Here is a 22,511-nt window from a genome sequence, read left to right as displayed (position 1 = left end):
CCGTATCATTATTCTGTTTTCTATGCATATAGCAGTTCACATTCTATTTACATGCATTGCTTTTGATTTTAAAATTTTCAATATGAAGGATTAAAATTCTATCTGGAACCTTGTAAAACGCCCATGGAAATATGAAATATAGCGTGTCGTGACACCTACTAGCATAAAGTAACTAAAGGGATACTCAGCTTGGGTATAAAACATTTCATTCATAACAAATCGTTCATATAATTGTTTCTAAGTTGTCTTTAAAATCGTTTCAGACATTTGGTTAAAAAAAGTTAAAAACATCAACATTTCAACCTCTCAGACTTGAGACATAGACATGACACATGCCATACAGGCTCCCCCAACTGCATATTTTGATACTTTATTTTTCACTGTCATTCGAAAAGATAAGTAATGTCCAGTCGCAAAATAGGCTAGAAAAGCACTTTACAAGGGCGTTTCAGTACTTTTAATGCTTGAAAATAGAGCAAACAGGTGGAACCGCCTCGTCTCGGGACTGTGACTTGGCTTTAGTCTGAATAAGAGATGTACATGGCCGGTATTCTGCGTGGCCGGCCTGGTGGCTCCGCGGGCTGAACCATCGGGCACTTCTAAAGTTCAGAGAGCAGATCGACTCCCGGAGAGTCGTGTGAGTTGAAGTCGAGCCCCGAGCCTCCCCGTCAGTCTGAGACCTAATCCCCGGTCTGAGACCTAATCCCCGGGTGAAGCTCTCATGCTGTCGGGGTGAGTTTGTAAAGGAGGCTGTTCTCTACCACGCCGGCCGTTTTGGGGGGCTCCATTTTCGGGGCCTTCCAAAACAGGGAAAATGGGGGGTTTAAGACCTTTATAAATGCATAGATCGGAATTCAATTCGAAAAAGCAGCCCCTTATACCACTGTGACACCTGCAGGACAGGTGTGGCACTAGCAGTGAAAGAGAGGTGCAGTCCTAACTAGGAGCGACAGGGGTCTCTCTCCAGCACATTTCTCTTGATTCGACCAGCTGGCCGGAAGATAAACGAGTCCGGCAAACAGTTTTGTAGGGGAATGTCACTGTATTGGGTTCTCTGAAAATCCTTAGCCTTTAAATACTAAATTTTTGATTTGGTGAGTTCAAGTTTCTATTTATCTTCAGTAACGTCAGTGGTGAGCCCTTGTAACCGAGTGCACAGCTGTCATTCAGGAGCCGAGCCCGCCCCCAGAGTGACCTTCCTCAGCGGACACGCCCCGTCCACCTGTTCCACAGGTGCGCTCGGCAAGATGGCGGCGGGGTGAGTTTCTGCGGCGTGAGGTGCGTTTGCGTTTTATTTCGAATTTTCTTATTTTAAATACAAAAACTCAAATTTCACTTTGAGGAAAGTTAGACAAATATGTTTTGTTGTTGCAACTTTCGTTAATTGCATTTGTTCCTGTTTAATTTGTGTTTTAGGACGCCGAAATGAGTGTTCTGTTTGAGCGTGCTCTCGAGGTTTTAGAAGTCTGCGGTCCCATCCTATCTTTCATGTAAGTATGTTTTTATAAGATAAGGTCTGTGTTATTTAACCAAAAAAAAAAGGCTGTAGTTAACCTTCAAACAGTTGCTTCCTAAAGTGAGTAGCTGTGAAATCTCTGCTTTTCGGATTCGGGCTATAATAACGCTTTTCGCTCAGAAATGATAAAATATTGTAAAAGTTTAATTTACTAATTCGTATGTTTTTTTTTTATTTCTTTAGGTGACAAAAGGAATTCAAGAACGGGTCTCCAATTATGGAAGAAGCGTTTTTTTCCAGGGTAAGTTATATTCCTTCCTTCCTTACCCATCCTAAATTCGTGAAAGTTGTAAAATATTGTATAAAATAAAAAGAATTAAATTCTCAAGTTTTTATTTCTACAGCTGACAAAGGGATTTCAAGAACGGGCCTCCAGTTATGGAAAACTTCCATGACATTTTATGACTTTTCTTTCTGACATTTGATTTTTGATACCAGTGGCTTGATCTGTAATGTCCCGATTCAGTGCTGTATTTTATTCTTGACCTGCAAGATTCCTGTTGACTGCTGCTACTGTATGTGCTGTGCATTCTGCAGTAAAAACTCCTGATTACATGTTCTGCATTGTCCTGTTCCACAGGTGCGCCCGGCAAGATGGCGGCGGGGCGAGTTTCTGCGGCGTGAGGTGCGTTTGCGTTTTATTTCCAATTGTCTTATTGTAAGTGCAAAAAATCAAATCTCACTCTGAGGAAACTTTGAGGAAATGTATTTTTGTTGCAACTTTTGTTAATTACATCTGTTTCTGTTTAATTTGTGTTTTAGGACGCCGAAATGAGTGTCCTCTCCGTTTGAGCGTCTTCTCACACCCAAAAGTATTAAACTACACCCGTAGTTTTAAACGTTTGCATTCCGCGTTCTTACACTATCTTTCACGTAAGTATGTTTTTTTTTAGATATGGTATCTTTAGGTCAGTTTTCTTTAACGAAACAAAGACTCTACTTTACCTCCAAACATTTGCTTTAGTAGTTAGTAGCTGTGTCATCTGTCCTTTTCGGATTCGGGCTATAAGAACGCTCTGCGCTCCGAAAGCATAAAATACTGTAAAATTTAATGTTCTGATTCGTTCGTTTTTTTTTTCCAGGTGACAAAAGGATTTCCAGAACGGACCTCCAATTATGGCAAAGTGTTTTTTTCCAGGGTAAGTTATATTCCTACCTTCCGCTATACTAAATGTATAACTCGTAAAATATTGTAAAGATAATATGTACTAAATCATCCGTTTTTTATTTCTACAGTTGACAAAGGGTGCCAAAGACGGACCTCCAGTCATGAAAAACGTACATACTTTATTTCCATGGTAAATTATACCTCCTACCTTGCGCTATACTATTTATATTCATGTAACTCGATAGGACAACACGTATTTCCCAGCATTTCAACACTAGAATGGGTTTATACTACTTAGCTTTTTCGTTTCGGTTTGCTTTTTGTTGATTAAAAATAGAGGACCCTAAGGTGCTTGTAATTTTTTTTACTAGTTTTTATTCATTTATTGAATCCATTGCGTCAAGATGGATAATTCTAACAAATGTTAATTATAGTTTTCAAAGCGGGCGTTACATCGAATGATACACATTGCAAGTGGTATCTGATCTTAAATTTAAAAGTAGCATTGAATTTCTGTGACTTTCTGAACGTATTTTCTAAATATTGGAGTAGTGGGACTGGGGCATATCTGTGATGTCTCATGTAATTACCCTTTGGCTTCTGATAGAATCTGAGCGTGTTTGTATATTTCTTTATTCCGGCGGCTTATTTATAAAGCGAATAGACTTCAGGTCGTCAAGTGAATCGATTCTGCAAACCCGATATGCTAACTTCATTCTTTTTCTTTTGCTTTCAGTTCTGCGGCTCCGACGATCTCCTTTCCCATCCACTCCAGCAACTCGAGGGGCGTTGGCAAGTTCTTCTTGACAATGTGTGCTTTTCCTTGAATTGTATTTTGATACCCATGGCTTGATCTGTAGTGTACCCTTTATGTACCGATTTATCTTGTTGTTAACCTGCATGTTTCCTGTTGACTGATGTTATTGTATGTGCTGCGGCTCCGACGATCTCCGGCAAGTTCTTCTTGACAATGTGTGCTTTTTGTTACATTTGATTTTTGTTACCAGTGGCTTGATCTGTAATGTCCCGATTCAGTGCTGTATTTCATTCTTGACCTGCATGTTTTCTGTTGACTGCTGCTTTTGTATTTGCTGTGAAGTTTGCAATAAAAACTCCTTTCATTGTCTGCATTGTCCTGTATTTTCGAAGGTGTGAAGTGTTGTCTTGCAGCGTGCGCCACGCACCGCAAGGCGACACCCCATCGCACTGACCTGGAAAAGTGCGAGGACGCCCGCCTTTTTAGATAGTCTGGGGGGGAATAGGGTCCCTAGGAGGGAGCGTGGGTCTAGCCCTGGGGGGAGGGGAAGGCAGGCTGGAGATGGCCTCGGCCCGAGAGAGAGGAGGCACCCAGGGCGGACTCAGCCCATCAGTCACAGCTTGCAACTGACAGCTTTCTAAGTCCACACCCCAGGAGACCTGCCTCCCTGCAGGGACCAAAGCCACTACCAACCTGCCATCCTCTCCTGCCGGGAGCGAGTGGGCCTGGCTAGAGCTGCGGTCAATCAGCCAGCCCCCGCCTACCCCTCTCCAATGAGGGGGGGTGGGCGAGGCTCGGCTTGATTGCTACCACACCCCGAGAGAAACCCCAGATACTAAGTTTTTTGGCGGGAAAATCTGGACACGCTTAAAAAGGGGGTAGCCTTTGACCTTTTCAAGTCAAAAAGCGATAGGGGGTCCCCTTGCGGCCACAAACTGTAAGCAAAATCTCTCCGCCAAAAAACTCACCAACACCGGGGTTTTTCAGGGCCGAGGGGGTACAGAACTCTGCACAAGAAATCAAAGAACAAAATCAAGGTTCAATCAACAATTTATTAAGTGAAAATGAACATGCATTTCAATTACAAAGTGGCAAAGCACGGCTATATTAACAATAACAGCTTTTACAAGTCAAAAGAGTAAGAAAACATTTGCACGCTACTACAAGGAAAAACAGAAACATACAGCACGTTACTGTTTCTCCGAGGCTTCTGTCGACCGGAATGAAGACTGGACCTTCTTTGCATTTCCTACAAAACAGAAATCAGTATTAGCTGTGCTTACATTATTATAGTATTATATCAAGTGGTATAGTAACAGTGTCTCGATTAGATAGAAACTGCCACATTTTAATTTATTTTTTAAGATTTCCACATAGATTACATATTATTTTTCTGAAACAACTTAGATAACACGTGATTAATGCAAGTCTTAGTTTATGTTCGTTTCAATTGTCGGGAGGTACTTTACTATATACTTTATAGTACTGTAAAACTATACGTCTAAACGAATAAAAAGGTTTTCACTTATATAGATAATCCAAGCAGCTGAGCCAAGCGTGTCCTGTTCGAAGACACCAAACTGGAAACACAAGAACATGTATTTAAACGAGCACTTAAAGATAATTAAAACCAAGGGTTTCTCGTGTAGAGAAATGAATAAAATGATTATACTTACGTTTATACTTCCATGATTTAGTGCGACTCATGTCCTCCCCGAAAACACTTAACTAAAACACAAAAACAGCAGAATTTAGAATTTAAAGACCATTGACACTGAAAAGTATCAGTTGCAAGCTAATTTTTTACCAGCAATATAAGAACATAAATGTTTCAAAGATTAAAAACTTCACAGTTATAGGTAGGCTGTTTTCGGTTCGAACAAATGCACAAAGTTCAAGAAGTGTTTGATAAAATAAAACATTAAGATAATGGAACATACGGAACGCGGCGTTCTCGTTCTGCCAATACAGCAGTGTAAAAGAGAAAGCTTAAATTAAAACATGCTACTTAGCTCCCAACGAAAATACGTGTTTTACCCCTTTTTCCTGCGAAGCTTAGACTATATAATTTATTTTAATTTTATCTACGTTCAAATAAAATAAAAATAAAAAAGAATCACAAAAGACGCGGAACAAACTCACTCAGCTCCGCTCTCTCCAGCAGAACCTGGCGCACAGGTGCGCGGGGCGTGGCCTGCGAGAGATGTCATGCGAGTGGGCGTGGTTACAGACTGACGGGACAGGTCGCTTTTTTCGTGGCTCCATCCAAAAACATGTGGACGAAATCGAGCATGTTTACAAAAACCCCTTATGTGTTACAAGTTTCAAAATCCTTTTTTTCATGGCCATCTGAGTAATCACAGTTTACACATTTAATCCTTAATATTTGAGAGCCACAGGAATGTGAATGAAAATTTAGAAATATGTAGTGGAGCTATGGGGTCTAAAGTTCTTTGCAGGAGACTTACTGTTCTATAACCTGATCTATCTTAAGGATACATCAAGAAGTCAGATGTTTTCATCAATAACTTACTACCTTTGTACTTCTTATTGGACATTCTGCTGATGTGTTCATTTATGAAGTTACAAGAACATGAGAAAACTCAAATGAGAGGACAGTATTCAATCCATGTAGCCCTTTTGGTTACCTGTATTAGATTGATTTGATAATCTCATGCAGCCACTGCTCGAAAGAAGACAGGCTGTTGGTCTCCACAAAATGGCTGGATCACCTGTGCCATTCTCCTACAACTCCTGGTGTAAAGAACTTTTAAATACACTTCCCCATGACATCCTTTCACTTTTCCCTTGGTTCATATCTAAGTAGTTCACACTGTTTTACAACAACTGATTTTATTTAAGCCATTAGCATAATTGTCAACACTAATGCACTGTACTGAAGCACATAATACATTCAGTTGAATTCAAATTTCTCAACCTCAATGCAACCTCATTTCTCATTTCATTCTCCTTTGCGATCCATCAGCTGAGAACACCATTCCTGTCACAGCAGGCATCGACAAGCATTTTGACGTAGGAAGAGTTCAGTTTAAGAGTTAAGATCACAAATATAAGGTATATACAGGAACCATAATCAAATCATTATCTTTCTCTCTTAATCTACTTCTGAAATAGAAGAACACACTCCTGATAACATTCAAGGACACATTTCTCAAAGCAATGTAAAAGAATACCTCAAAGTATGCCTTCATCAATTTCCCTACGGGATCCATAAAGTCTTACCTATCTAAAGGCTTCTGTAGGAACCTGACATTTTGGCTCAAGCCCAGGCTATGGTGCTTTTCTGAGCCAAGATGGCTTCTGAGCAGACAGGGATCTGGAAACAGGTGTGCACTATTGAGCTGGACCCACCTGGGCATTCCACATGAGGATTGTAGGGCTTTTGTGATTGGTTCCTATGGAATTAGCCACGCCCATTTAATCTATGAGTAGACCTATAAAAGTGAAGCTTGAGCAGAAAATGTTTAGTGTGGGCTTTGAATTGGAGAGAAAATGAGAATTGTTCATTGTGAGCTGTATATTTCTTTGTTTGGTCAAATGGCTTGGACAAATTAATTAGAACACTGTTACTGAAGCTAACTGATCATTCTGTATGTTGTTGCAGCAAAGATGAGATTCTACAAGAGCTCCTTTCCAATGGGCTAGGTTTGTGGGGTCCTGAGGAAAGTGGTATACCAGGAAGAGCCCAGTTGCAAACCCAGCTTGACACTGCTGCACAGCCAGTGGGGAGAGATCCCTGAGCTGACATCCCAGGTAGGGCACTGCTGTACATGGCTCAGCTGTTGAAATTGAAGGTACCTTGAATAAAAGCATCAGTCTACCACCCCAGCCTTTTTGTGCTACAGTGAGCTTCCTCACAGCAATATCTTAACTTGACAAGTGTGTAATGCTGATGTCTCATCCTGAGAGCCAACTGCATGTAGTATGGGGGCTTGGTCATGTAACCACTTTCCTTCAAGAAATGGAGGTGCACTGTACCTTTTTCTCCTGCCTGGTTCCCTGTTGATCAGGAGGGGGGGAATAGACTGGCACCCGCTCTCCACCAGGAATTTGGTGTTCTCAACATGGCATCTGTGATGTGGAGCAAAGCTGGTCTGTATGCTGATCCTCTACCCTTCTGTCATGTCCTTGATCCTGATCTTGTAACAACTGTATTGTCTGTAAAATAAAGTGAAGGTGTCACCAGGAGTCTTCTGTACAGTCATTAATTTCAGTGGACTGTCCTCCAGTGCTATGGTCCCACTGAATCTCTGCTTTGACAACTGAAGATCAGTGGCAGCACAGTAATTGATCATGGTACCTACAGGGGCAGCTTTTCTTGTGCAACAGTGCCCCCTGGTGGTAAATGTTTCTTAACGTGGCTAATGAGGGGATGGTACTATTTGTTCTTGGAGATAAATCCCACCTTGCAGTAAACAAGGAGATGGTTATGCCAGCTTCTTTCTCCAAAGGTGTGGAGTAGCTTAACTGGCCTTTCTCAATGTGTAAGGAGCCTGCCATGAGCCTGGCTGGGACCCTTCAACTTCTTAAAGGTTCCCTTTCTGCAGAAGGTTGGACTGAAGGCAGGATCTCCAGATCTCATCCTGAAAGCCACTAATGAAGGTGGTCATGAGTCACTTCCTACTTCCTCAGGAGCACTGAGTGGCAAATATGCTATTCTGTAATATAGATTGCTCACTCCTAGAAGTTCTATCAGGTTTTCTAGTTTTTGTTGCATCCCTTTCATAATTTTACATCAATTACTCCAGGTCCCTAAGTGATTAATACTCAAGTGTAGCACCTGTTGTGCTCAGGCTCCCCAAAAGCAAGGTTAAGAATCTTGGCTTAATCTAGAGCATGTACAGCTGTACTACTAAAGTGCAATGATAACATGCATGTGTTCTAGTTACTTATTTGATGTATCTGCTGTGTGATACATGGCAGAGTTGCTGTTCATCCATAGGTATTTTGCTTAATGTCTTCACATTCAGCTTTGTGGAGCTGGAGGAAGGCATGTAATTATTTGGGAACAAGTAATAGGTTTATTTCATGCTAAGAAATAACATTTTGGCCGTGGAGTCTTCTTCAGGTGTTCTTTCTTCTCTTTTCAGCGTGCAATAAACCTATAACTTGTTCCTTTGCAGCCTACAGATGCTGATGTAGCTACCCACCTGTAATGACTTGGTAATTTAACCAAAGCAGAATGCAGGGGAGTTCATGTCACTTCACATGCAGGAATGTATTAACATTTCAGAACCTAATAGTCTAATCTTCATAATTGAAAGGGTTTTAGCCCATTATCATTTCACTACTGCACAAAACTGAAGCACCACCTACAGAAAGGACCTATTGGCAGGAATTGAGTTTATCTGTCATAGAAATGCAGCAGTATCTGATGATGTGCCAATATACCCTCGACTAGGTAGAAAAATGAGAAATTAAGTGAATGGGAACCATTAAGAAGCCCAGGTTGTTTGTCTAGACAGGAATTTACCCAGGACTCCAGGGTTAAAATCCCTATACTTAATACGTTATGGACCTTGCCTAAACAAGTCATCCAAACGATTGAACCTCTGACAGCAGGGGGTAAGATGGAAGAGCACCATTTACAGGTTTCTTCCTGTAACAGTCTGGACTTCCAGGTTCTTTATCAGTCATGAGTAGGCGCAGACGTGCTTAATGAGAGATCAGGCTCTGGGGTAGTGATACTGTTGCTTATTTTTTTCCACATCCGCTTCCTGACGGAAGAGGTAAGGTGTTTTTATTGGACAAAGCTCAGAAGCCGGAGAGCCGCTCGATTGTCTGCTGGGTGGCGAAAGCACCTGTTTTCTTATTGGTCAGTTGTTCATAAACTAAAGAGCTGTCTCTATTGGTCAATAAGAGGAGGCGTCTATTCAATTCCTATTGGCCAAATGTAAGGAGGCTGATCAGCCAATCATATGGCTTTCTAGGTAGCCCGTGAGAAGGGTAGATGACGATCTTCATACCTCTTTGAAAATCGTCATACACTCCTCTCTGAAAGAGGATATGTTTGACGTGCCTGAAAATACAGAAGTGGTAGAATTACAAAGACACAATTTGTTTAAGTTAAATAGAAGGCAACTTTCTGTCCTCTGGGACATTTTTACGTCTTCATAAATACTCTTAGCATTATAATGACCACAAACGAGTTAAAGCAGAGCTCTTATAATTATCATGTTTGACAACAGAATCCACCTTTAGCAAATGTTGTGGGTGTGGGTATGTGGATGTGTATAAACGTTTCTCGTATGTATCTTGCATGATATTTATTCCGTCCGCTGTGGACGTTGTTTTTAGTGCAAACTCGTAGGTTTCGGTTTAACTTCAATAAGAGCCTTGAGCTGTGTGTTACTGTGACCGAGAGGTGCGGTCGTCACAGTGTGTACATATTGCGCGTAATTTTAACAGTGTAGGACTCAGTCAGTGTTTCTGTGGTCACTGAAGCTGGAGAGACGGTTTTAGATTTTTAACTGTAACTTCTAATGTATAACTAACACTAAATCAAGTAAATGCATTGAAAAATAAGTAAGAAGTACGTCTTTTAAAAGCTAAGAAATGTTTAAAATGAATAAAATGTTATTGCATGTTTATCCTAGTTCTGTTATTAATTCATAAAAACAATTTAACGATGTCAGCTGTCGCCTACACTTGAAGCAGGCTTGGACATTCATGCAGAAATTAAAAAATTGGAACAGTCCCTTGGACGTCCTGGGATACAGCCACAGTACAAACACAAGACACGAAATTAAGAAAACCCAGACTCCTCCATAACAGGAAGATTGAGCATAGCTTGGCCTGGACGTTAATGCAGAATGCCAAGATTTGCACCAAGAGCTTGCATGTGAGTTGAGAGAATTTATACGTGTGGCAGTGTTGACTTTCTAATGAGAGAAACTGAAACTCATTAGTGTTCAGTTGCTCATGAGAGGGCTCTATCCAGTTTTAATCGAGAGTGTGTGCAGTGTGGTTAATTCCAGACCAGATGGTTTCTTCTTCTGGGAAGGAGAGATCCTGCACTCTGAGGTCGTTGGAGGACACAGCTGACACAATGCAGGTAGGAATATCTCGGCTCTGCCGGCACACAGCCTGTGTTTTACAGTCCACGTTCTTTTGCACAAAACACCCTGCCAGACGTCAAGCACTTTGTAAGGTAACAGCTCCTCCCTTGTGTATTCATGTCTCTGTCATGATCATGGGGCCACTGTCCTTCTCCAACAGTGTTTGGATGTGAACTGGATTCTCCAAGTATCATTCTGTCTGCCTGCTTCACTGGTAGAATGTGTGAATGTTCCTGTAAAATGTTTTTTCATGGAAGGTAAACTTTTGATGTTTGGTTTCTCATCACTTTATTCTGTACTATGCATCTCTGTTTTTATCACTTTTGTGATGCCACTACAGGCACTGTGCTGAATGGGAGGTACTTTAAGACGAGTGTCATAGATTTCAGTGACTTTTGACCTCATTAAGATGGCGGAACAGAGGTACTGCAACACAACATGCCACGATGAAAGAAGTGAAACAAGACACAGATGTGCTCCAACCTGCAGGCCAAATAAACCGAACCCAGGGATGACAGAGAGTAGAAACTGAAGCCAAGCTGCACACAAACTACAGCTCACAGGATTTGGTGAGTATGTGATTTCCCATTTCAAAAAGGACATAGAGAATGTGTTGGAACAGAAAGGAAAAACAAAGACTTTGTATTAAACTAAACCATAGCAAAACGAAGGGAAGCAGAGAGAAGTAAAGAAAATAAAGAATTAAGCAAGAAACCTATAGACAGTATAAGATGGTAAAAAAAACAGACCTTTTGATCTGACACGCCTATAACTCGCCACATCTGGAACTCCTGTCTGTTTCTTTAAGATCTGGCTTAATCTAATAATATGTCCATCTAATGTCATGAACAACTAAGTCTTGTGTTCTGTAAACTTTTTCTGACATCACTGGATGTATTTCGAGTTCCGAGTTTGTGGAATTCTATCTATACCTGAAAAAAAAAAAAAAACCCGCTGAATTCAAAGATTGTCGTCCAGTAGCATTAGTTTTAGCCGCAAAGAAATGTTGTGAACAAAAGCTTTTGTTCCATCTTCGTTTTGGAAACAGTGCACTCGAGGACCCCTATCAGATTTCCTTACAGAGTGAAACGAGGAGTGGAAGGTGAGACTGTTGCCTTGTTAAATCAAGAGTACAAGCAACTCTATCATCCTATGTGCACATACAGTACTTTCTGCTGACTCCTCATCTGCATTTAATAGTATTGAGGCAAGGGAAGGTAGGGAAAACTTTGGAAATGAGAGTACATCATACTGTATAATTACTGTGTGGATAGAACATTTTCTTACTGGTTGGTGACTATATTCACAAATCTCAATATACAGTATGTTCTATGTCTATTATATGTCTAACAGAGAGTCATATTATTAATCTTACACATAAAATCTTAGATGACTCCTCTCATCAGCTCTTTTTAGAATTTCCTACCCTCTGGGATATTCTAAAAATTTCCCAGGGGGATATTGAGATTGAGAGAGCATGTACTCTCTCTATACCTGAAGACATTCAATTGTTGAACAACGAAAAGATCATTTGGACATAGGGATCTTATTACTGTTGTTCTTTTATACACTTTACTAGCTTATAGTTTGCTTTTAGTTTTATCATACTGGACTGAGTTCTGACAGAGCAACGTTGTTAAATGTTGTTCCGTATCATGGTATTGTACTGTTGTTGCAGTGCTGAATTCTTGTTATATGCTCATGAGCTCTTGATGTGCAAGACGAATAAAGGTTCATTCATTTATTCAATGAATGGTTCTCTTTAGAAGAGACTGAAAGAGGACAATAACAAAGGGAAAGATTAAGTGGGCTTTACACGTTCCATCTACTTATCGACCCGACAGATGACTCTAACCCCCACGGCATCACACTTTCATTTAGTTTTCATGGAATACGTATTACCTAAGTGCCACACATTTTAATCAAAGTCTAGCTTTTTCAATTTTGAATGGAAAGCCTGACATTAAATTCACTTTCCTATTTCTTGCAGAACAGTCGGGCCTCCCGAAATCGCCTGTTGAATTGACTCGCGGTCTGTTCTCACTCCTCCAGCTGGTCTGTGCTGATGGAGCAGCTGCTGCACTGAGGGGCCGGGCTCCTCTTGGGGTGAGAAGTACTTTATCAGCGCAACAGGAAGAGGTAATTTAACAGCTTAAGGTCTTCTGTAACTGAATGTATTGATTTTACCTGCTAAGATTTTATGGAAAAACGTGTTCTGTTTTGCATGGCTGCTGTCAGTTTTTAAATAGTGGTGAGTAGGTGACACTCTTCCCTGTGGCCCACAGTTTCCATACCAAAGCCTCCTGAAGTATACTTTCAATATCCTGGGTTCTACAGGGCTCAGGCAGGTAATTTCAACTCGTACTCCTGGAGTTTTATCTGGGACTCAGTATTGCTAACAGGTCATTTTAAATGTTGCTGGACTTACTACTGTACTAAACATGTCAAGTCCAGCCTTACCTTATACTGCTTTTTATGAACATAAATGGTATGATTTTAGGGTCACTTTGTCCTAGCAAATCCATCACTGACACTTTTACTATTATTTAAGACTGCTCTAATTGGGTTAGGTTTGTCTGCCAGTTTGTATTTATCACAGTTATTTGAGCTAATAATGTACACACATTGACATACAGCTATATCATTCATCATAGATAATGATTGAACAATAGGCTTTGTATTGATTATATTATCCTCTGGTCTTGAGCAACTGTCCCTCCCTGCTGCTGACACCCTATTCCACAGAAAACCTGTCATTACTTGATTTGAACCCTGAGAAGTATATTTGTATCTGCAGTTAAATACGTGTCTGTATATATACAGTATATTGGTGCTCTGTGGCAGTGTAAAACTAGCCTGGGGAAGGCCAGTAACTATCTGAGTAATACTAAGGGACGGTGGGCAGGTTGTTAACCTTTACTTGTGTGAAACAGACTGATTTTCAGGCTTATAATGATTTTCCAGTATCAATTACTATTTGATTAAATGGACAGGAAAAGGTTACATAGCAGTTTTGTTTCCAAGTAGCCTCATCACATAGCGAAGTCTGTTTTCATATTTGTTGATGGAAGAATTATTGCATTTCCAATGATTTCTGATTGTATTTCTCAATTCTCAGCAGTGCTGACGATCACAGGCCTTTCCCCTGAGTCCCTGAGCTGGGGGGGATCATGAGGACCACCTGGACAGTCAACACAGTCTGCAGCTTCACCAGCATGAGAGGTCATTCTTAACAGTGGTTTCTTACATCATTAAGAGAAAGTTTTGATGCAGAGTTTTCTCTTTCAGGGAATTAAAAAAATCAGATTCCTATTTTTTAACCAATGTTGATATGAAAAAGATTGAATTGCTAAGAAAACAAGATAGTGATCATTGTATCGCTTGATGTGCATTCTCTGTGCTCAGTAACATAGCTCTGCAAATGTCGACCATTGTATCCCTTTATGTCTCTTGGATTTCAAAGAATCAGTTCATAGTTTGGTGTTTCATGTTTCATTTTGTGAAAAAAAGAAAATGTAAACTGGCTTACTAAGCACATGAAGAATGCTTTTCATTATGAAATTTTTCTTTTCTGGGTAAAATTCCAGCTTCTTCCTGGTTGTGTCTCTGTTGTGGGTACTATACAGATATCTAGCAGAAGTGGATAGACATTAAGGTTGACTTTCATTTTATGGATATTTCTCCTAAAGTAGTGAACAGTGAATATTGTTGCGAAGAGCTATTGAGCTGTATTCTACTTCATGCACATTAAAAGTTAATTCCTTAAATGTCAAAAATGGTTTTGTCATTGACTGATCGTTAAATGCTTGAAGAGTTTCCGAGTGCTTCTTCCTGTCAGAATATGCATATCTTCATCTTTAAATGTTAAATTACTTCAATTCTTGGGTCTGCCCTCAAAATGCCTACTTTAATATGGAACAGCATTCAGAGATGTAGTGTTGCACAGAAGATTGTGGGTGTGTGTTATAGAAGCACATGGGTTCTAATTAACTATCTAATGCTCTTTGACAGGACACTCTGATATGCTCATACACTAGTGGGATCATTTTTCTTACCGTGGGCTCAGCCAGAGGAAAGAACATTAAGCTTTTCTTTCTAATGACACATTGAACATTTCTACACAAAGCACTCCGTGCTTAACATTAGAGTCTCTTATCCTTTCTGAGTTTCCAGTGCCTCAGGAGTCAAGCTGCACACAGGACTAGACTCCTCCCTGTACCTGACAGGAGAAGAGCTCAAGGCTGTAGCTGCTGTGCTAGATCTTTATTACTGCCAGCATCAGTTTGGCCATGAACGGTCTCTACCAATAGGGGGCTGTGCTATTAAGCAAGTCAAGCATGTCTAATGAGCTTATTTTACCACCAGTAATTATGCAAGATCATTTTGTTAGCAGGGAGTTGCTTATCCACAGGCCGCATGCCTTTCTGTACATTCAAGCAACAGCTGGAGCGTTACAAGCGAGTGGCAGGAAAGAAGCTCCTGCAGCAGCTACCCTAGGCGTAGATGCACAAGCAACAGGCACTCGGAGCACCCTGCAGGGGCAAAGGAAAGACGTGAAGGCTCATTGAAGAAATGCGAGGATGACGAGACATGGAGACTCGCTCTTCGCTACAGCTACCCGAACCCTGACATTTACACGTTTAAGAAACCATCCAAGGACACACTCATTTATTGCAGAACCGTGAACAAGAAGATACAGTCTAGGTGATATGCAGTATCGGACTTCGCTCCGGCAGTCCGGACCCCCGGGAGAGGAAGCGCTCCTCTGTCAGGACAGCCGGCCGGAGAGACGGTGAGTCCGGCTGTTCTCCGGGATCACCTGCTGCTTGAACAGGATAGAAAAATCGTTTCGCATTCCAATTCCTATAGTCACAAGTGTTGGCCTCTCGCCTAAGCCTATACAAAGGTAGCACCCCTTTCCGAAGGGAAAAATAAGCTGTTTATTCATTCGCGGGGAGGTGTTAAGCGGTCAGGACGGGTAAAATGCGGCTTTGCTTCATTTCTCCGTGGTAATTTTTCCCCACCCTCAAATACATTCATATGATACTGCTTTTAAATATTGAGAAAAGTCAACTGGAACCGAGATTCCTCCAAGTACAAAACTTAAAAGCTTTTTTTTTTTTTTTTTAAGAAAAGCTGAAAGCAAAAGGCTCGATAAGCCTCTTCTCACCTTTGAAACCACAGCTCCTCTGTCCAGTCTCACGCTACACGGGAGCTCTGGGCTTCGGCGTCCAGACGGTTGTAGAGGAGAGGGGGGCTAGAGAGGGAAAAAAAATGATTAAGAGATCAGCTGAAACACGATTAACATTTCTAACGCTTGGTCAGGTCTAGGTAGGAATGTCGTATAGGGATAAAGACGATACATTGCGTTTCTCTTCCTTTTAAAGAAGAAACTAAACCACCAACTTTCGTAATTCAACATTTCATTGAATGCTAGAAGTCATTTTCTGACATCCAGTTCGTGGCCGCGACAAATTCGCTTTCTTAATTACTTTGAAGCTCAGACGGCCTCCTCTTATTTCATTTTGACCTGTTCCTATCCTAATAGGAAAAAACTTTGTTCGAAAATCTGCTACCCAACTTAAACGAAACGCACCGGAATTATTTTTCTGCAGCTGCAAGGCCGATATTTAAAAGGCAAAGACGCACAAAAGCTGCTAATACAATTTTTAAAGGAGACCAATTGAAGGCTGATATAAGATTAATTAAACCTGACTTGTGTCTTTTAATTATTTGGAAATGTCTAAATCACGGACTGGATCCTGGATTCGGCCTGGAGCCCACAGTCTTTCAGACACAAGTAATTTGGAGTGCAATCCCACTCCATACTTTTAACTGAACCGCTGATGAAGTAACCATTCTGAAAACACTTCAACTGAACATTTACAGTTTGGTTTCAATTCAAAATCTATTATTCATCTGCAGGGATTCAGATCATGAATAGTAAAAGGTTAGAAATTAGCGTCAACCTTGCGCCAGAAAGTGTTTCAGAATTCCTGTCTTTTGGCTTTGGATCAAGCAGTAAGAATTAAATTGTGTTTGATAGTCAATCTCACCCGTGGTTACTGTACGTCACAAATTGACTGTGGTTCCCCAACACTGTTCACTGTTAACACGGTATTATTAATTGTAATGACTTTTATAATTATTCAAAATGAATTTGCACCTCTCTCTTAGAGATGACAGTTATGAGTTAATATAAAGTTACTGAATACCTGTCGCGCAGTTTCCACTAGTTCACTGCCATCCGGCTGATATTCATAGACAGCATTTTTACCACCTGTACGCTTTGCACTTGACTACAATAACTTTCTTAATTTATAGTGTATTCAATAACTTTTCTGATAGTTATCATGAAGTGATGCTCCATTGATTTCAAAACTAGTTATTATATCCTCATCACTATTCTGTTTTCTATGCATACAGCAGTTCACATTCTATTTACATGCATTGCTTTTGATTTTTAAATCTTTAAACTGAAGGATTAAACTTCTATGCGGAACCTTGTCAAACGCCCAATTAAATATATTATGTTGTGACACCTACTGGTATAAAGGAACTAAAGGGATACTCTGTCCAGGCTCGAGCTGGGGTATAAAACATTTGGATGAATTTAATCGTTCATATAGTTTCTTTAGAATTCCAGATATTCTGTTTTTTAAAAATAAAAACATCAGCATTTTAACCTCTCAGACTTCACGTCTGAAACATAACATACAGGCTCCCGCAACTGCATATTTTGACACTTTATTTTTCACTGTCATTCGAAAAGAAAATCAAGTCATGTCAAGTCAAGAAAAGCGCATTACAAGAGCATCTTAATTGCCTTAATGCTTGAAAACGAGTGAACAGGTGGAACCTCCTCGTCTCGGGGCTGTGACTTGGCTTTAGGCTGAATAAGAGATGTACATGGCCGGTATTTTGCGTGGCCGGCCTGGTGGCTCCGCGGGCTGAACCATCGGACACTTCTAAAGTTCAGAGAGCAGATCGACTCCCGGAGAGTCTTGTGAGTTGAAGTCGAGCCCCGAGCCTCCCCGTCAGTCTGAGATCTAAGCCCCGGGTGAAGCTCTCATGCTGTCGGGGTGAGTTTGTGCAAGTGGCTGTTCTCTACCACGCCGGCCGTTTTGGGGGGCTCCATTTTCGGGGCCTTCCAAAACAGGGAAAATGGGGGGTTTAAGACCTTTATAAATGCATAGACCGGAATTCAATTCTAAAAAGCAGCCCCTTATACCACTGAGACACCTGCAGGATAGGTGTGGCACTAGCAGTGAAAGAGAGGTGCAGTCCTAACTAGGAGCGACAGGGGTCTCTCTCCAGCACATTTCTCCTGATTCGACCAGCTGGCCGCAAGATAAACGAGTCCGGCAAACAGTTTTGTAGGGGAATGTCACTGTATTGGGTTCTCTGAAAATCCTTAGCCTTTAAATACTAAATTTATGATTTGGTGAGTTCAAGTTTCTATTTAGCTTCAGTAACGTCAGTGTTGAGCCCTTGTAACCGAGTGCACAGCTGTCATTCAGGAGCCGAGCCCGCCCCCAGAGTGACCTTCCTCAGCGGACACGCCCCGTCCACCTGTTCCACAGGTGCGCCCGGCAAGATGGCGGCGGGGCGAGTTTCTGCAGCGTGAGGTGCGTTTGCGTTTTATTTCTAATTTTCTTATTTTAAATACAAAAACTCAAATTTCACTTTGAGGAAAGGTAGACGAAAATGTATTATTGTTGCAACTTTTGTTAATTGCGTTTGTTCTTGTTTAATTTGTGTTTTAGGACGCCGAAATGAGTGTCCTGTCTGAGCGTGCTCTCGAAGTTTTAAAACTCTGCATTCAGCGTTCTTATACTACCTTTCATGTAAGTATGTTTTGTAAGATAAGGTCTGTTTCTTTTAACAAAAAAAAGCTGTAGTTTATCTTCAAACATTTACTTCCTAAAGTCAATAGCTGTGTATTCTCTCCTTTTTGGATTCGGATGTAATAACGCTTTCTGCTCCGAAATTATCAAATATTGCAAAGATGACATTTACAAATTCGTATGTTTTTTATTTCTTCAGGTGACAAAAGCATTTCAAGAACGGGCCTCCGGCTAAGAACGTGTTTTTCCCAAGGTACGTTATATTCCTACCTATACGTTTTAATGTTATACTTGTGTAACTCGATAAAACACGTGCTGACTAGTACAATATAACTTCTTTTCGTTTTATTGTGCTTTTCTTGCATCGAAAAAGAAACTCGAAACGCTGGTTCTTTTATTCATCTATTGAATCCATTGGATAAAGATGGATAATACAAACATTTCCACGATGCTTTTCAATGCGGGGAGTTAAATCTAATATGGTACACGCCATAAGTGGTACTTGATCTTGAATGTATAAAGTAACATTTCAAAAATGATTTTTCTATATGGCTGAATGTGTTCTCTAAATCCTGGAGTCGTGGGACTGGGATGTATCTGTGATTTCTCTTGAAGTTTCCTATTGCTTTTTTAGACAATTTGACATGAGCGTGTTTGTGTATTTCTTTATAGGGGCAACTTATTTAAGTCGTTGAGACTTCGGAACGTCAAGTGATTCGATTCTCCTAATCCGATATCTTAACTTGATCCTTTTTCTTTTGCCTTCAGTTCTGCGGCTCCTGGTTCTCTGCGCTCCACAGGTGCGCCCGGCAAGATGGCGGCGGGGCGAGTTTCTGCGGCGTGAGGTGCGTTTGCGTTTTATTTCTAATTTTCTTATTTTAAATTGAAAAAATCAAATTTCACTTTGAGAAAAGTTAGACAAAAATGTATTGTCGTTGCAACTTTTGTTATTTGCGTTTGTTTCACTTTAATTTGTGTTTTAGGACGCCGAAAAGAGTCTTTTGTCCGTTTGAGCGTGCTCTCGAAGTTTTAAAGATCTGGATTCAGCGTTTTTATACTGCCTTTCATGTAAGTATGTTTTATTTAAGATATGGTATCTCTAACTCTGTTTCCTTTAACGAAAAAAGGCTGTAATTTATTTTCAAACATTTGCTGTATAAAGTCAGTAGCTGTGTAATCTCTGCTTTTCGGATTCGGGCTATAATAACGCTTACCGCTCAGAAATGATCAAATGTTGTAAAGATGAAATTGACTAATTCGTAAGTTTTTCTTTATTTCTCCAGGAGACAAAAGGATTTCCAGAACGGACCTCCACTTATTAAAGTGTTTTTTCCAAGGTAAGTTGTATTTCTACATTCCGCTAACACTAATTGTGTAAAACAACACGTATTTCCCAGCATTTTAACAAAAGAACAGTTTTATACCAACTTGATAACTTTTTGTTTCATTCTGCTTTTGTGGAGTAAACTCTAAGGCGCTGGTTCTTTTTTATGATACATTTATTCATCTTTTGAATTCATTATGTAAAGATAGATAATGCCAACACATTTTATCGATGGTTTTTAAAGCAGTTTATTCGAATATTATACACGCTGTGTTACCTGGTCTTATTGACAAGTAGCATTGGATTTCTATGTGGCTGAACGTATTTTCTAAATATTGGACTCGTAGGACTGAGATGTATTGTTTTTTTATATTTCTTTATTTAGGTAGCGTATTTAAGTTAAAAGACTTAAGAACTTCAAGTGAATCGTTTCTGCAAGTCCGATATCCTGAAGTAGTGGGATTGGGATGTATCTGATTTTGTTCCTAAAGTTGCCTATTGGTTTGTTATAGAATCTGAGCATGTTTCTATAACTATCAAGTTCAACTATCACTTCAAGTGAATCGATTCTACAAGTCCGATATCCCGTCAACTTGATCCTTTTTCTTTTGTCTACAGTTCTGCGGCTCGTTCTCTGCGCTCCGGCGATCTCCTCTCCAGCTCCACTCCAGCAACTCGACGAGCGTTGGCAAGTTCTTCTCGACAATCTGTGCTGCTTCTTACATTTGATTTTTGTTACCAGTGGCTTGATCTGTAGTGTACTCTTTGTATACCGATTTATGTTATTGTTAACCTGCATGTTTCCTGTTGACTGTTGCTATTGTATGTGCTGCGGCTCCTGGTTCTCTGCGCTCCGACGATCTCCAGCAATTAATTCTCGACAATGCGTGCTTTTTGTTACATTTGATTTTTGTTACCAGTTGCTTGATCTGTAATGTCCTGATTCAGTGCTGTATTTCATTCTTGACCTGCATGTTTTCTGTTGACTGCTGCTTTTGTATATGCTGTGAATTTTGCAATAAAAACTAATTTCATTGTCTGCATTGTCTGCATTGTCCTGTATTTTCGAAGGTGCGAAGGGTTGTCTTGCGCGTGCGCCACGCACCGCAAGGCGACAACCCATCGCACTGACCTGGAAAAGTGCGAGGACGCCCGCCTTTTTAGATAGTCTGGGGGGGGAATAGGGTCCCTAGGAGGGAGCGTGGGTCTATCCCTGAGGGGAGGAGAAGGGAGGATAGCTCTAGCCAAGCCCCCTCACTCCCAGCAGGAGGGGAAGGCAGGCTGGAGATGGCCTCGGCCCGAGAGAGAGGAGGCACCCAGGGCGGACTCAGCCCATCAGTCACAGCTTGCAACTGACAGTTTTCTAAGTCCACACCCCAGGAGACCTGCCTCCCTGCAGGGACCAAAGCCACCACCAACCTGCCATCCTCTCCTGCCGGGAGCGAGTGGGCCTGGCTAGAGCTGCGGTCAATCAGCCAGCCCCCGCCTACCCCTCTCCAATGAGGGGGGGTGGGCGAGGCTCGGCTTGATTGCTACCACACCCCGAGAGAAACCCCAGATACTAAGTTTTTTGGCGGGAAAATCTGGACACGCTTAAAAAGGGGGTAGCCTTTGACCTTTTCAAGTCAAAAAGCGATAGGGGGCCCCCTTGCGGCCACAAACTGTTAGCAAAATCTCTCCGCCAAAAAACTCACCAACACCGGGGTTTTTCAGGGCCAAGGGGGTACAGAACTCTGCACAAGAAATCAAAGAACAAAATCAAGGTTCAATCAACAATTTATTGAGCGAAAATGGCATACAAAACAAAGCATTACAATACGTCGGATGCACAGGCTTCGAAGTGAAAATGAACATGCATTTCAATTACAAAGTGTCAAAGCACGGCTATATTAACAATAACAGCTTTTACAAGTCAAAAGAGTAAGAAAACATTTGCACGCTACTACAAGGAAAAACACAGAAACAAACAGCACGTTACTGTTTCTCCGAGGCTTCTGTCGAGGCAGAGACCGGAATGAAGACTGGAACTTCGTTGCAATTCCTGTAAAAAAAACAGAAAACAGAATTAACTTTCGGTTAAAAACAGGATCTCTAAATTATCCTAGCTAGTTCAAAAGATACAGTAATAAAGCGATTAGCCTGGTGCAACAGAGAATGTTCGTGTTCAACAAGGTATAGAAGCAGTTACATTTGAAGTGTGAAGACCGAAACACAATACAGCTACAGCGTGTAGATTAGAAATATAATTTCCATTTTGATTAGCATATTCTTTTTCTGCAACAACGTATTTAACACACAAATAACCAATCCACATCTTTAGAAGTTCTTGTCCTGTCCAAAGATACCAAACTGGAAACACAAGAACACAAGTATTTAGATCATTGAAAGATACTTTAAACTACGTTTTCTTAGTTGAAAACGATGTTTTCATCAGAGCAGATAGCGCACAATATATATGATAGAAGACAGATGTAAAGAAATTAATAAAATGCTTATACTTACGTTTATTCTTCCATTAAGTGCGAGTCATGTCCAGCCCAAAGACACTAAACTGAAAACCCCCATTGAAAACAACCATTGAAACTAAAACTCATTAGCTGCAAAGCTAATTTACCGAGCGAATATAAGAACATAATCTCTAGACCCACTCTGAAAAATAATGAAAAAAAAAACCCTTAAATTCTAGGTAGGCGACTGTTTGTTTGGATAAATGCACACGCGTGGTTTTATGAACAAAGTTCACCAGGTTTTTTATAAAGATTAAAATACGGATAAGCGACATTTTCATTCTGATATAACAGAGGTTTCCTTTGATGTAAAAGGAATACACGTTGTCTGTGACAACAAGTTGCTTTTTAAAAATAAGTGAGGCGTTGGAAA

At 40.7% G+C, this 22,511-nt stretch overlaps 4 long non-coding RNA genes across 10 annotated transcripts in view; 2 read left to right on the top strand and 2 right to left on the bottom strand.

Annotated features, from left to right (window-relative positions):
* Positions 1-1,177: 1,177 nt before the first annotated feature.
* The window catches only part of LOC107079061 (uncharacterized), an 85,842-nt gene continuing 64,508 nt past the window's right edge, over positions 1,178-22,511 (top strand). Inside the window, exons 1-10 of one of the 5 annotated variants that reach the window (XR_011182575.1) lie at positions 1,179-1,278; positions 1,417-1,490; positions 1,700-1,757; positions 2,097-2,141; positions 18,227-18,307; positions 18,507-18,560; positions 19,076-19,152; positions 19,291-19,375; positions 19,591-19,644; positions 20,250-20,670. This is a non-coding gene — a long non-coding RNA (uncharacterized lncRNA). Of the gene's footprint in view, positions 1,279-1,416; positions 1,491-1,699; positions 1,758-2,096; positions 2,142-17,949; positions 18,089-18,226; positions 18,308-18,506; positions 18,561-19,075; positions 19,153-19,290; positions 19,376-19,590; positions 19,645-20,249; positions 20,671-22,511 lie in introns of those variants that run through there. The other 4 variants (XR_011182576.1, XR_011182579.1, XR_011182578.1 and 1 more) reach the window with 4 other exon arrangements.
* LOC138224296 (uncharacterized) lies at positions 10,717-13,772 on the top strand. Of its 2 annotated transcripts, none has more exons than XR_011182735.1 (3): positions 10,717-11,029; positions 12,451-12,566; positions 13,582-13,772. It is a non-coding gene; the product is annotated as an uncharacterized lncRNA (long non-coding RNA). The 2 variants fall into 2 exon arrangements; XR_011182736.1 differs by having other exon boundaries at positions 13,579-13,772.
* On the bottom strand, positions 15,112-16,093 carry LOC138224307 (uncharacterized). Of its 2 annotated transcripts, none has more exons than XR_011182756.1 (3): positions 16,057-16,093; positions 15,631-15,717; positions 15,112-15,282 (listed from the first exon to the last, which is right to left on the bottom strand). It is a non-coding gene; the product is annotated as an uncharacterized lncRNA (long non-coding RNA). The 2 variants fall into 2 exon arrangements; XR_011182755.1 differs by lacking the exon at positions 16,057-16,093 and adding an exon at positions 15,953-16,042.
* Positions 21,390-22,486, bottom strand: LOC138224326 (uncharacterized). Its single transcript, XR_011182786.1, has 2 exons — positions 22,134-22,486; positions 21,390-21,672 (listed from the first exon to the last, which is right to left on the bottom strand). It is a non-coding gene; the product is annotated as an uncharacterized lncRNA (long non-coding RNA).

The sequence above is a fragment of the Lepisosteus oculatus genome, chromosome 19 (assembly GCF_040954835.1).
Source record: "Lepisosteus oculatus isolate fLepOcu1 chromosome 19, fLepOcu1.hap2, whole genome shotgun sequence".
NCBI classification, from domain to species: Eukaryota; Metazoa; Chordata; class Actinopteri; order Semionotiformes; family Lepisosteidae; genus Lepisosteus; species Lepisosteus oculatus.
Note: the sequence above shows the minus strand (reverse complement) of the source record. Positions and strands in the feature narration are given on the sequence as shown.